The following is a 13,384-nucleotide window of genomic DNA, read 5'->3' as shown; positions in this document are numbered from 1 at the left end:
TCAAATGTCATTTTTAATAATGAAATGAATGAATACTCATTTAACAGCCAGTTCAAATGTAGTTGTGTTAAATCCTAACCTAAAAGTACACACGAATGCAGACATTCAAGCAGGTTGCCGATGAGTCTTTAAACACTGTTGCTCTCTTGCCTGGCCTTCCAGATATTCCCAGGGAAACATAAACTTAGATGTCTGCTTCAAATTCTGTGTTAGTTTTATTTAAATTTTAAATTAATTTTAATGTTGAGATAATTGGTTGATATAATTTACTAAGTTTATTGAGAGTTGTTTTCATGACTTGAAGACATTTTAAATATGAACATTCAAAATGCCCATGAAAGGTAAAAGTTGCCAAAGAAACTAGAAAATTCTGACATGGTCAAGTGTTGAACCTAGAATTTGGTGTTTATGTTTTGCCTAAAACCTCCCATACTGGTATGAATCTGAAATTTAGGAATGTGATTTTCTTCCAGTCAAAAATAAAATAAAATATGTAAGGACCCTGAATTATCACTTGTGGCTTGAAAACAAATACTCAGACACATATAATTTCTTTTTTAGTCCTCATCTGAGGATATGTTTTACTGACTTTTAGAGAGAGGGAAAAGGAGAGAGAGAGCGAAATATCAATCAGTTGCCTCCCATATACACCTCCACTAGGATGGAACCTGAAACCGAGGCATGTGCCCTGACCAGGAATTGAACCAGCAACATTTTCAGTGCATGGGACAATGCTCCAATCAAGTGAACCACACTGACCAGCATGACACACACCTCATTTTTTTTAACACATATATTTTTAATCCTCACTTGAGGATATCTTTCCATTTATTTTCAGAGAGAGTGGGATGGTGAGAGAGAGAGAGGGAGAGGGAGAGAGAGAAGGAGAGGGAGAGAGAGAGGAAGGGGAAGAGGGAGGGAGGGAGGGGGAGAAGAAGGGAGGGGGGAGAGAGAGAAAGAGAGAGAGAGATTGAGAGAGAGAAACAGCAATATGAGAGAGACACATCAATTGGTTGCCTCCCACACAACCATGACCAGGGCCAGGGACCAAACTGTAACAGAGGTACTTCCCTTGACCACAATCGAACCCATAACTCTTTAGTCTGCAGGCCGATGCTCTAACTGCTGAGCCAAACCAGCCAGGGCGAGACACATCTAATTTTTATAACACTTTCCTGAAATACCTAATTTACTATGGATTAGAATTTTAATTTTTAGCAAAATTTTTTTCTTAAATGTATTAAAATATTTAAGATAATATTAAACAACATGTACTTTCAGACATTAAACAAAGGTTTTAACTACACTCCTAACTGGTTTGACCACTGCACATTTACCAAATAAAAATGTCTTTCAAATCATTTTTTCAGTGAAGAAAGTGAATTTTGGGGGAACAAAATTGCAGACCCAATATGTGAATTTATCATTATACATTTGTATAGGATTCCTATATTTACAAAATGGACTACCCCTTTCATTGTCAGCATAATACAGGAAGAGTGCAGGACAGGTCTTATATTAATTTTAAACAGAGTACTTAGGGTTGTAAAAGTAAAAGTGAATTGCCCAAAATCATACACACACAAAAATTCTGGAACAAGAGCTAAAAATCAATTCTTAGTTCAGCGCTTTTTCTATTGCTCCCTCTGCCTATAAATAAGAGGATCAAGGAACAATCATTGCAGCTAGGGTTTCAGTCAATAAAAGGAAGGCTTACCCATGAAATATCTAAATAATTTCTCATATATTTATTGAGTGCTTGTAATGTTCATGATACTTTTATGATGCTCTGGGAAATACAGGAATCACATTTTCATGCTTCTATATTTAATTACCTATTTATTTGTTCAATAAATATTTATTGAACACATACTGGGTGTCAGACACTGAGAAAAATACAGAAATAAAGAAAATATATTCTCTATCTTTAGGAAGATTACATTAGGATTGTGATGTCAAACATAAAAAATAACTATACTGGAGGTCGTGAGTGTCCTAATAGACACATTTATAAAGCTCTGAAAGATCATATTTGGAATAATTACCTCTGCCTTAGAGTTCAGGAAATGCTTCAGAGTAAGAAATGGCTATTAGCTGCAACTTTAACAAATGCACTTAAATCCTTTATTATAAAAATTAGAGTATATTAAAAAGAAAAAAATCTTAGTGAATCCTAAGAACATATGACTTAAATAGTGATATTTTTATTAGCAAATAATTAGCAAATTTATTGTGTTCAATAAATATTTATTGAACAAATAAATAGCTTTCTTAATAAAATGTCTTATCCAACTATTAGAAAAGGTAAAGAATATGTGAGGTATAGTAATGTACAGAAAGTGAAAAAGTGAAGAAAATGAAATGTCATGAAAATACAATATAGATATAAGATATTTAAAATTCAAACTAGAATCTCCCCCTCAACTTTCAAGAAAAAATTTGCTGTGAGAGGCAAACCAAAATGACTGTGTCTTAGTAATTTTCTTTATTTTTCTTTGTATACGCCCTCCCTTACCTAGGACCTTGTACTAGTACATTCCAGGCAAATAATACTTTGCAGTGAGAGTTTCCCTGGCTCTCAGACCACTTCCACAGTACTTATGCCTGTAGACTACAGATGTAAAGCTTGCTGATACAATCTGTGGAGAGTATTTTGAATATTGCTGCTAAAATGGAAAAGTTAAGTGAGTGAATAAGTTTTAGCCCTGTGTTTTCAAGTAAATGATGAGCTTTATGAATGCTTGATCACTCTTGATCTGCTTGGATATACTGGTGACTCTTGTCTACACAGATCTAGCCCTATAAATCCAATGCCTGGGACACCCAAAGGAAACAGAACATACATCTTGTTCCACTATATTTGTTGGGACTGTCAATGTACAGCTGAATCTATTCTGGTTGGAGATGGAAAGACCAAATAATCCGAGAACTCATGGCTGTTAAACAATGGTCTGTACCTACAGGAACTCCTTCTTTACTGTCAGGTCAGTGCACTTGGAAAAGTGAGAATCCCTCAGTTTAACTCTTTGGTCCACCTCTTGCTTCCCCATTGAGTCATGGTTCAATAAGGAACAGTATCAATGTTTGCTTAAATAGCATACCTTTTTTTGATAATTGTGTTACTAGTTTTTGTTGCTACTTTTACTATTGGATTGTAGGAATTCCTTATATATTTTTGAGATAAAAACAAGACAATAAGTATTGGTGAGAATATAGAGAAACTGGAATCCTTGCACACTGTGGGCGGGAAAGCAAAATGGTGTAGCCACTATAGAAAACAGTACAAAGTTCCCTCAGAAAATTAAAAATAGATTTGCCATCGGATCCAGCATTTCTCAGTATTTATGAAAAGAATTGAAATCAGTATCTCAAAAGATATTAGCAGTCCTATATTTGCAGCAGTACTATTCATAAGAGCCAAAACATGGAAATAACCTAAAAGTCCATCAATTGATGAATGGATAAAGAAAATGTGGTATGTTCATACAACAGAATATTATTTATCCTTTAAAAAGAAGAAAATTTGACAGTACATGACAACATAGATAAACCTTGAAGACACTATGCTAAGTGAAATATGCCGGTCACAGAAAGACAACTATTACATGATTCCACTTATGTGAGCTTTCTAAAATAGTCAAATTCATAGAAGCAAAGAATGGTTGCCAGGATCTGGGGTAGAAAGGGAAAGGTAATGGGAGTTATTAATCAACATGCATAAAGTTACAGTTAAGCAAGATGAGTAGGCTGTAGAGATTTGCAGTACAACACTGAACCTATAGTCAGCAATAATGTATTGTACACTTAAAAAGGTGTTGAGGGTAGATCTAGTGTTAAGTGTTTTTTCCACAATAAAATCAAATAAAAATATCAAACAAATTTTATCCTCTATAGGTAGGCATCTCTGAGAAAAGGTTCATTTATCAAGAGGTAAAAGACATGCTCTTTCAAAGTTACACAAAGATAGAAAAGCAGGACTTACTCATTGATGTCCTGAGAAAGGAGTTCTTGTTTTAAGATGGTACCACTGGATTATTTTATTAATCTAACAAAATCTGATGGCTTCTCATGCTTAGCTGACATGTCAAAATAATACAAAATTTCTAAAAATACTCTGATACTACAGCTCTTATTTTTTCCCACTAAAATGTATGTAAACTAAGAGTGTTAAAGAATATAAAGATAAGATTGATTCTAAAGACATAGTCTAGAGGAAGAGGGAAAATGTTGAACAAACAACCTAAAATGAAATCCGACTCATGCTGTAATAGCACTGTGTTATGGACACAAGAAAGGACTAGCACTGCTTTGAGAAAAAGGTTCAACCATGGTCTGAAAGAGCAGGAGTTTGCTGGTGAAGAACAGAGGCTCTGCCCGAGCAGAAAGAACAGACAGCGCCAGTCGTGCAGTGAGAAGATAACTGCAAGAACACTCCTTCGCTCCCCTTGTCTGTACAAAGGGTATCGGATGGAGAGAGTGGTGAGAGATGAAGCTGGAAGAGTATATTAAGAGTAGATAACCTCGGGTACAGTTTGTCTTGTCAAACATAAAGTCTGATCCCGTCCGATTGGATGGTAAGTGTTTTCAATAACTGCAAATGAATGGAAGAATGTAAATACAGGGACAAGAGAAGTGGGTAGAAGTGTCCAGCAATGATCTGTATCCTCCAAACGTTTTTGATCATAAAATCTTATCAATAAACAACTGAACATGTAGCCCTGGCTGGTTAGAGCGTCGGCCTGTGGACAGAAGAGTCCCGGGTTTGGTTCTGCTAAGGGCACATACCTCAGTTGTGGTTCATCTGGGCCCCAGTTGGGGTTATGTGGATGTCAACCAGTTGGTTATGTCTCTCTCATATCGATGTTTCTCTCTCTCTCTTCCGCCCTTTCTTTCTTCTAGTCTATCTGAAGATAAATGCAAAAGTGTCCTTGAGTGAGGATTTAAATAAATAAACAAACTGAACATGCACAGTCTGTTATGTGCATATCATATAACAGACACTGATACATTCATGAAAAGTATATGTAAAGTTTATATAGAAATTTAAAAGAATACAGAAATAAACAGATACAGAAATTCTAAAATGTTTTTTCTGACTCTCATGGACCATCCCCAAAACGTGTGGGTATCCCTCTTTGGAAATTGCTGAATCAGATGATCATTTATGAGAACAAAGACAGCAAGGAAGGAAAAAAGAGAAAGGTGATGAAAATGATTTAGAAAGCAGACTCTGGGGAAAGTGTTAACTGGACGTAGGGGTGGGGGAACAAGGAGAAGTTGAGAGTTTTGCTTGGATTACAAGTTTGAGGATGTTGTGGGGGAGGCTAGATGAGAAAGGGTCAAAAACAAATTTAGTTTTGAGCCTGCTGATATAAATGTCTTTTAGATAAATGTCTGCAGCTCAGAAGGAAAATCTTGGGATACAAATTTGAGAGTCAAAGTCATGGACAGTGGAAAAGATGGACTGGACTGTCCAGAACAGGAATGTAAAAAAAAAGCACCAGTTCTAAAGCATGAGAGGAGGAAGTTATATTCCATTTTGAGAAACCAAAGAAAGTTTGGATCCTCTCTCCATAAAAAAAAAAAAAAATGCACAGCAAATGTTTTGTAATTAATTTTAGGGAATTCCAAATCATGCAAAGAGAATAAAACACTATTAAGGACAAGGAATATATACACTCCAACATAATGCATTATGATGCATAGACTATGTAGATGAGGAAATATATTTTAAGAAATCACTTTTATCCATAAGGTTATAGGCTTAGAATTATAATTACATGAAATTAGGCCTCAAAATATCAAGCAAATATTACAAGGAGCATAGCAAATAGATCCCTTAAAACTCGAGTTTCCAGCACAACACAAGTTGGACAACAGCACAGAGTTTGAATGTTTTTTAGTAGGTGAAGTGTGCCCTTGGCCAGCTTAGGAAAGGAAGGACACATATCTCTTTTTATTGGAGGGGGAGCTATTAGATGATTAAATTTGTTTTTATTTTTCAATTGCAATCTATATACAATATTAAGTTAGTTTCAGGTGTACAACCTAATGATTAGACATTTATATAATTTATGAAGTGATCACCCCAATAAATCTAGTAACCGTCTGACACCATACATAGATATTACAGTATTATTGACTGTATTCCCTATCCTGTACTTTACATCCTCATGACTTTTCTGTAACTACCAAGTTGTACTTCTTAGTCTCTTCATCTTTTTCAGCCTCCTAACCCCCTTACCATCTAGTAACTGTCAAGATGGTCTCTGTTATCTATTAGTACGCTTCGGTTCTGCTTGTTTATTTTGTTCCTTAGATTCCACATGTAAATGAAATCATCTTTGTTTGTCTTTCTCTTTCCAACTTATTTCTCTCAACACAATACCCTCTAGGTCCATACTTCTTTTTATTATTAAATTCCTCCTCCCAAATGACTTGCCTAAGGTAACAAAGAATTAACAGTGAAAATAGAAAATAAGTCTCATGTGCTATCTTCCGTATGAAGATACTGCTCCTGACCCTCTATTGGTCAAGCACGCACTTTTGAATTATTTCCCATGTGTGGCAAAAGCTTTGTGTTGATCCATCCACAATTTCTGTATTTAGAAGCACTCTGTTTAGAAAAAGAACCAATCCACACCTCTACTTCTCAATTTGGAAATTCTCTGAGGCAACTTTGTAAAACTCAGTCAAGAAAAAAAAAAAAAAATAGGCACATGTTACCTGAATCCACTGTATACCTATAGTAATTTAACCTGCAGAAGAAAGAAAATTAATTAAATTCTCACTGAAACCTTAGTCCCTTATGAAATTATATTAACACAATAGTTTGCCTTTTGGTTTCGTCAAACTTGACTATAATTAATACTTTGAAGTTGTATTTCAAAATCTCACAGGAAGCAAGTGGGAACTAAAATTTTTCCACTTCTGTTTGCTTGAGGCATTGGCTATGATTGACTGTGAGTTTTTGCATGATAGAGAATCTTCAGGTCTATTTTTAAAAATAACTATTTTCTAACTAGGTTTCTATTCCATAATCAGCAAATAAATGTCTATAGAGGAGAAAAGAAAGAAAGAACCATTGTCTACCACAAAACTCTACCACAGATGAACAAAATTACTTTAGTAGTGTTCTTAATTTCTTGAACTTCTTCAGCTTTCTACCTATTGCCTCCAAAAGCAGTTTGGCTAACAGGCTCGGTCATCGGGAGGTGAGTTCTTATTGGGCTCATCCATGTGCCTAATCAAAGGAATTGCAGGACTTCAACTCTAGTCAGCACCTTACACCTGGTTTCATTTAACTAGTGATTCCCTGGCCTTGGTGGCCCTGGAAAGAACATTTTTTGTCCTTCATTTGAGTGGGCCAATGTTTTAGATGTCTTCTTCCTGACACTTGGAGACCTGAGCTAATGGCATTTGATAAAAGATGGCATTGATTTTCATTCTACTAAGTAATATATTTGGGCTATCTTTTTTTTTCTACTGACTTTTGCCAATTGGGGAATGAATGTTAGTGGCCCTTCTTGCTCTCCACTTTGTGAAACATGGCACATAAATAATTCAACCGCATTTCACAGAGGAGGTCAGGAAGAGAAGCGATGCATGCAAAGGGAACCTCTGTGGAAACAGCTGCTGGGCTTTCCGGAAAGAGCTCAAATATAATAAGACTATCTAGGTATCAGGACATATGTACTGTGAGACAAGGGGAAAAGAAGAACACAGCCTGTTTGGAGAAAAGCATTTGGCTTGTTCCTAGAAAAAATTCATTGACTTTTGGCACTGACCCGGAACGTCTTTTGGAAAGCATTAACTCTCAGAAATAAAAATACAGCAAAATGCTAAGTTTACTTCAATAATCAGGTGATAAAACTTCTTAGCCACCTGTCCATCACAGGCACTGATCAATCAGAAGAGATATATAACTATATATACTAGTATAGCATTTCAAGATTTAACATTTCTTGAACACCCAGTATTTTACCAAGCCTGTCCTATATGCTCTCAGGTAGCTGAATACAATTCATCCTTATTGCAATTCTTGTAAAGTATTATTTTATTGTTGCTTTAATAATAGTAAAAAATGTAAAATACCATATCCGGCTGGTAAGTGAGAGAGAGGTTTTCAAGTCAAGCTCCTTAATGTGAGATTCAATGTGTTGTTATCGCCCTCTCCTCTCCTCTCCTCTCCTCTCCTCTCCTCTCCTCTCCTCTCCTCTCCTCTCCTCTCCTCTCCTCTCCTCTCCTCTCCTCTCCTCTCCTCTCCTCTCCTCTCCTCTCCTCTCCTCTCCTCTCCTCTCCTCTCCTCTCCTCTCCTCTCCTCTCCTCTCCTCTCTCCTCTCCTCTCCTCTCCTCTCCTCTCCTCTCCTCTCCTCTCCTCTTCTTTCCCCTCCTCTCTCTCTCTCTCTCTCTCTCTCTCTCTCTCTCTCTCTCTCTCTCTCTCTCGTACACAGGCACATACACACACACAAAAGTTTCAAAGTATTTTTTTTATCTTAGCATCTGCTCCTTCTTATGCTTAAGTTATTAAATAGTATTATTTTCTAAAGTGCCTGGTAAACTACTCTGTTTACCAAATTTCTGATATAAAAATTAAGACATTTTGTGTATCAGATCATTGCCACAAAAAGTCACAGGAATTCCATTGGCCTGGCTACTTGACTTTCAGATTATTATTCACTAATTGTGATAACTATACTGTTTATAACTGATCCTTTCTAACCCCATGGCTCCCTACCTCAGCTTAGCTTATTCAATTTTAGCTCCATTTCTTGATAGTGAATATGATGTGTATATTCTAATGTCATCTTAAAGAAAATGCCTGAGCTATCCTTATAAAGAATTCGGAGTCTCCAAAAAAGAAGAAAGTCTGTATAATAGCATCTTAAAAATATTTTTATATTACTTTTTGTCCCTTGTTTGTATTAAACTTTCCTCCTCTAAAATATTATTGAGGGAGAACAGAGATGGTAGTGGAGTGAAAGGAAGCTACACAGACCTTCTCCCAGGACCAAACTGGAATTACAACTAAAATAAAGACAAATCATCAGGAAAAGCCAACTGAAGAGCAGCTGGAAGAGACCCAGTACAACCAGGGACAGAAAAACAGATGCCAAATCAAGCCTGGTAAGAACTGTGGAGACGCATGGGGGAGGTTAGAAACCCATGGACAGCAACAAGGGCTGTAGCTGAGTGTGCTTCCCACTGAGAAAGTGGGTTTTTTTTTAAAGCATCAAATCAGATACAGCCTCTCCCCTTGGGTTCCAGCAGAGGAAGGGTGGACTGGACTGGAACTGTATGGAGAGAGTCTGGTGCTCCTGGCTCAGGAGAGAGCTGAGAGCTGGATGGGAGGGCATGAAGAGTTTTATACTAAATCACTACCTCACAAGTTAGTAACCATATTACTCAAAGAGCCCCTTCCCAGAGCCCTGGGGAGAAGCCACAGCCCCTCCTGCATGAATTCAATACCACCAGACCAGGTCAGAGAAATGCATATTGAGGCTCATTAACATCTAAAATCTGATAGTGAGCAAGTGCCCCACCCACTGGAAATCTTCTTATAGCTGAGTTATTTTCCATTCAGCTGAGGGCTAAAATACAGACTCATCAAGTATTTAAGACTAATGGCCTCTAGGCAAAAAGCTAGAGGATAACTGAACATATCCTGAGCTTGCAAATCTACCCTAGAAAGTAAGACTTGACAGTGGTGTTTAACATGGGTCCTCACACACACATGCAAACCCAGTAGAGGGAGCCACAATCAGCAGAACATCAGCACCCACAGGAAATATTTGGCAGGCTCTAAAACCCACTGAAACAGCCAAAATGGTGAAAAAAATAAATAAATCCCAAATTAAAAAAAAAAAAAAAAAAAAAAGATAATATGACAAGAGACGAAATAAATGAAATGGAATTGAGCAAGATATCAGAGGAAGAGTTCAGAGTAATAATCATGAGGAAGCTCAACAGCATGAATAAAGATACAGAAGCATTGAAAACCAACCAACTGGAAATGAAGAATGACATAGCAGAAATAAAGAACACATGGAATGAAATGACCAGCAGAGTAGAGAAAGCCAGAGATTGAATCAGTGAATTTGAAGACAGGGTAAAAAAAAAAAAAAAAAATCACCCAATCACAGAACCAAAATTAAAAAAACAATTAAAAAACAAGAAGACAGTCTAAGAGAACTGAGGGATAATATGAAACATAACAACATCCACATCATAGATGTGCCCAAAGAAGAAAATGAGCAAGAGTTAGAGATATATTTGAAGAAACAGTGACAGAAAACTTTCCTAGCTTGGTGAAGAAACAAGGCATTCAAGTTCAAGAAGCACAGGGAACCTTAAGTAAGAAGAACATAAACAGGCTCACCAAGACACATAATAATTAAAATACCAAAAATGAAAGACAAAGAGAGAATCCTAAAGGCAGCAAGAGATAAGGAACAGGTTGCCTATAAAGAAAGCCCCACAAGGTTATCAGCCCACTTATCAACAGAAACACTACAGGCCAGAAGAGAATGGCCTGAAGTAATCAAGGTAAAGAAAAACAAGGATCTGAACCAAAGACCACTCTATGCAGCAAGGTCATCATTCAAAATAGAAGGTGAAATTAAAGAGATTCCCATAAGGAAAAAAAGCTAAGGGAATATATTAACAGCAAACCAGCACTCCAAGAAATTTAAAAGAATGCTATAATAAGCAGAAGACATAGAAAGAAAGATATAACCACAATTAACAAAAATGGCAATAAATAAATACATATCAATAATAATCTTAAATGTAAATGGATTAAATGCTCCAATCAAAAGACACAGAGTAGTTGAATAGATAAGAAAGGACGACTCATATATATATATATAGTTTACAAGAGACCCACCTGACAACAAAAGACTCACATAGGTTGAAAGTGAAGGGATGGAAAAATTTTTTCCAACCAAACAAAAAAGAGAAAAAAACCAGGGTAGCAATACTCATCTCTGATAAAATAGACTTCAAAATGAAGGCCATAACTAGAGACAAAGAAGGCCACTGCATAAAAATGAAAGGATCTATCCAACAGGAAGATATAACCTTGGTAAATATATGCACCCAATATAGGCACACCAAAATATATTCAAAATCTTCTAGAGGACTTCATAGGAGAAATAGACAGCAATGCAATCATAGCAAGAGACTCCAATACCCCACTGACATCACTGGATAGATTCTCTAGACAAAAAAATAACAAGAGGACAGAAAAAATGGCGGCGGAGTGAATGTAAGTTACACAGACCATCTCCCAGGACCAAACTGGATTTACAACGAAAATAAAGACAAATTGTCAGGAAGGGCCAACCGAAAGACACCTTGGAGGACCACATAACCAGGGACACTGACTAAATCCTGGTAGGCTTGCAAGGATGCGAGAGGGCCCGGGAGCCCACGGTCCACAGCAGCCTGGGCTGGGACCAGGGGACTCGGCAGGAAGCTGCTGCTGCCACCTTGGCTGCAACCCTGCCTGAGTCCTGTGAACTCTGCTGCCTGCTTAGCCCTCGGCTGGTGCCGCATGGACTCGCTGGGACCAGGGGACTCTGCTGGAATCTGCTGCCACCTCGAGAGTGTCCCGCTACCACGGCTTAGTCCTGTGGCTTCTGCTGAGTACAACGCCCTTGGCTGGTGCCACAGCCGAGGCTGCCCTTGGCTGGAAGCAGCACCCTCGGGTTAAAAGTCCCAGGCAACTCCACAATGCAGAGTCTAGACAGAGGCTAAATTGGCAGCAGCCACTCACCTTAGGCTCCGGCAGAGGTAGGACAGACTGGACTGGAACTGTGTGGGAACACTCGGGTTTTTGAGGGTGCTCAGAGCTTTTGCTGAGTGTAGCCACGCAGGACTGTGGTCATTTTACTCCTTCCCAGGGCCCTGGGGAGAGGTGGTGGCTCCTCCATCAGAGATTCAACACCACCGGGTAGCCATTGAAATGGTAATTGAGGCCCATTAACAACCAGCAGCTGCCCCACCCTCAGGAAATCCTCTTACACTGAGCACCTGAGGGAGTTTTCCAGGCAACTCAGAAACCAAGGATCTTCAGGTGACCTTTACTAATAGCCTCCAGGCAAAAAAAAGCTAGAGGATAACTACCATTCCCTGGGCTAGCAACACTAACCAGAAGCTAAGACTTGACAGTGGTGTTTAAAGTGGGTCCTCCCTGGCTCATCCAAACCCAGGAGAGGGAGCCACAAACAGCAGAACACCAACACCCACAGGGAAAATTTGGCAGACTCCAAAGCCCACTGTGATAGCCAAAATGGTGAAAAACAGAAATAAAACAAAATGAAAGAACAAGAGACCTCTACGGAAGATGAGATAAATGACGTGCAGTTAAGCAAGTTAACAGAACTAGAATTTAGAGGCATGATGTTGAGAAAGCTCAACAGCATGTGTAAGGACATGAGCACCATGAGTAAAGACATAGAAACGTTGAAAATCAACCAGTTGGAAATTAAAAATTACCAAAAAGAAATGAAGAATGACATATCAGAAATGAAAAACACATTGGAAGGTCTAAAAAGCAGAGTAGGGGAAGCTGAGGACCGGATCAGTGAAATAGAAGACAGGGTAGAAATACTCAATCAGAAAACCAAAAAGAAAAAAAGATTAAAAAACAGGAAGACCACTTAAGAAAACTGTGGGACAACTGGTAACAAAATAATGTTCGCATCATAGGAGTCCCTGAAGAAGAAGAAGAAAATGAAAAAGGGTTAGAGAATATATTCAAAGAAATAGTGACAGAAAACTTCCCTAATTTGGTGAAGAAAGAAGCCATACAAGACAAGAAGCACAGAGAGCCCCAAGTAAGAAGAACACAAACAGGCCCACACCAAGACACATAGTAATTAAAATGCCACAAATTAAAGACAAAGAGAGAATCCTAAAAGCAGCAAGAGATAAGCAACAGGTTACCTACAAAGGAAACCCCATAAGGCTCTCAGCTGACTTCTCACAAGAAACACTACAGGCCAGAAGAGAATGGCATGAAGTAATCAAGGTCATGAAAAACAAGGATATGAATCCAAGACTACTCTACCCAGCAAGGCTATCACTCAAAATAGAAGGTCAAATAAAGAGCTTCCCAGACAAAAAAAAAAAAAAGGCTAAGGGAATACATTAGCACCAAAGCAGCACTGCAAGAAATGTTAAAAGGACTGCTGTAATTAGCAGGAGAAATGGGAAGAAAAATAGAACCACACTAAACAAAAATGGTGATAAATAAGCACATATCAATAATCACCTTAAATGTAAAAGGATTGAATGCTCCCATAAAAAGACACAGAGTAGCTGACTGGATAAGAAAGCATGACTCATCTATATGTTGTTTACAAGAGACCCACCTCACAAC

This window comes from Molossus molossus, unplaced genomic scaffold (assembly GCF_014108415.1).
Source record: "Molossus molossus isolate mMolMol1 unplaced genomic scaffold, mMolMol1.p scaffold_m16_p_1, whole genome shotgun sequence".
In the NCBI taxonomy this organism is placed as follows: Eukaryota; Metazoa; Chordata; class Mammalia; order Chiroptera; family Molossidae; genus Molossus; species Molossus molossus.
The sequence above is the reverse complement of the archived record's forward strand: the minus strand, read 5'-3'. Positions refer to the sequence as shown.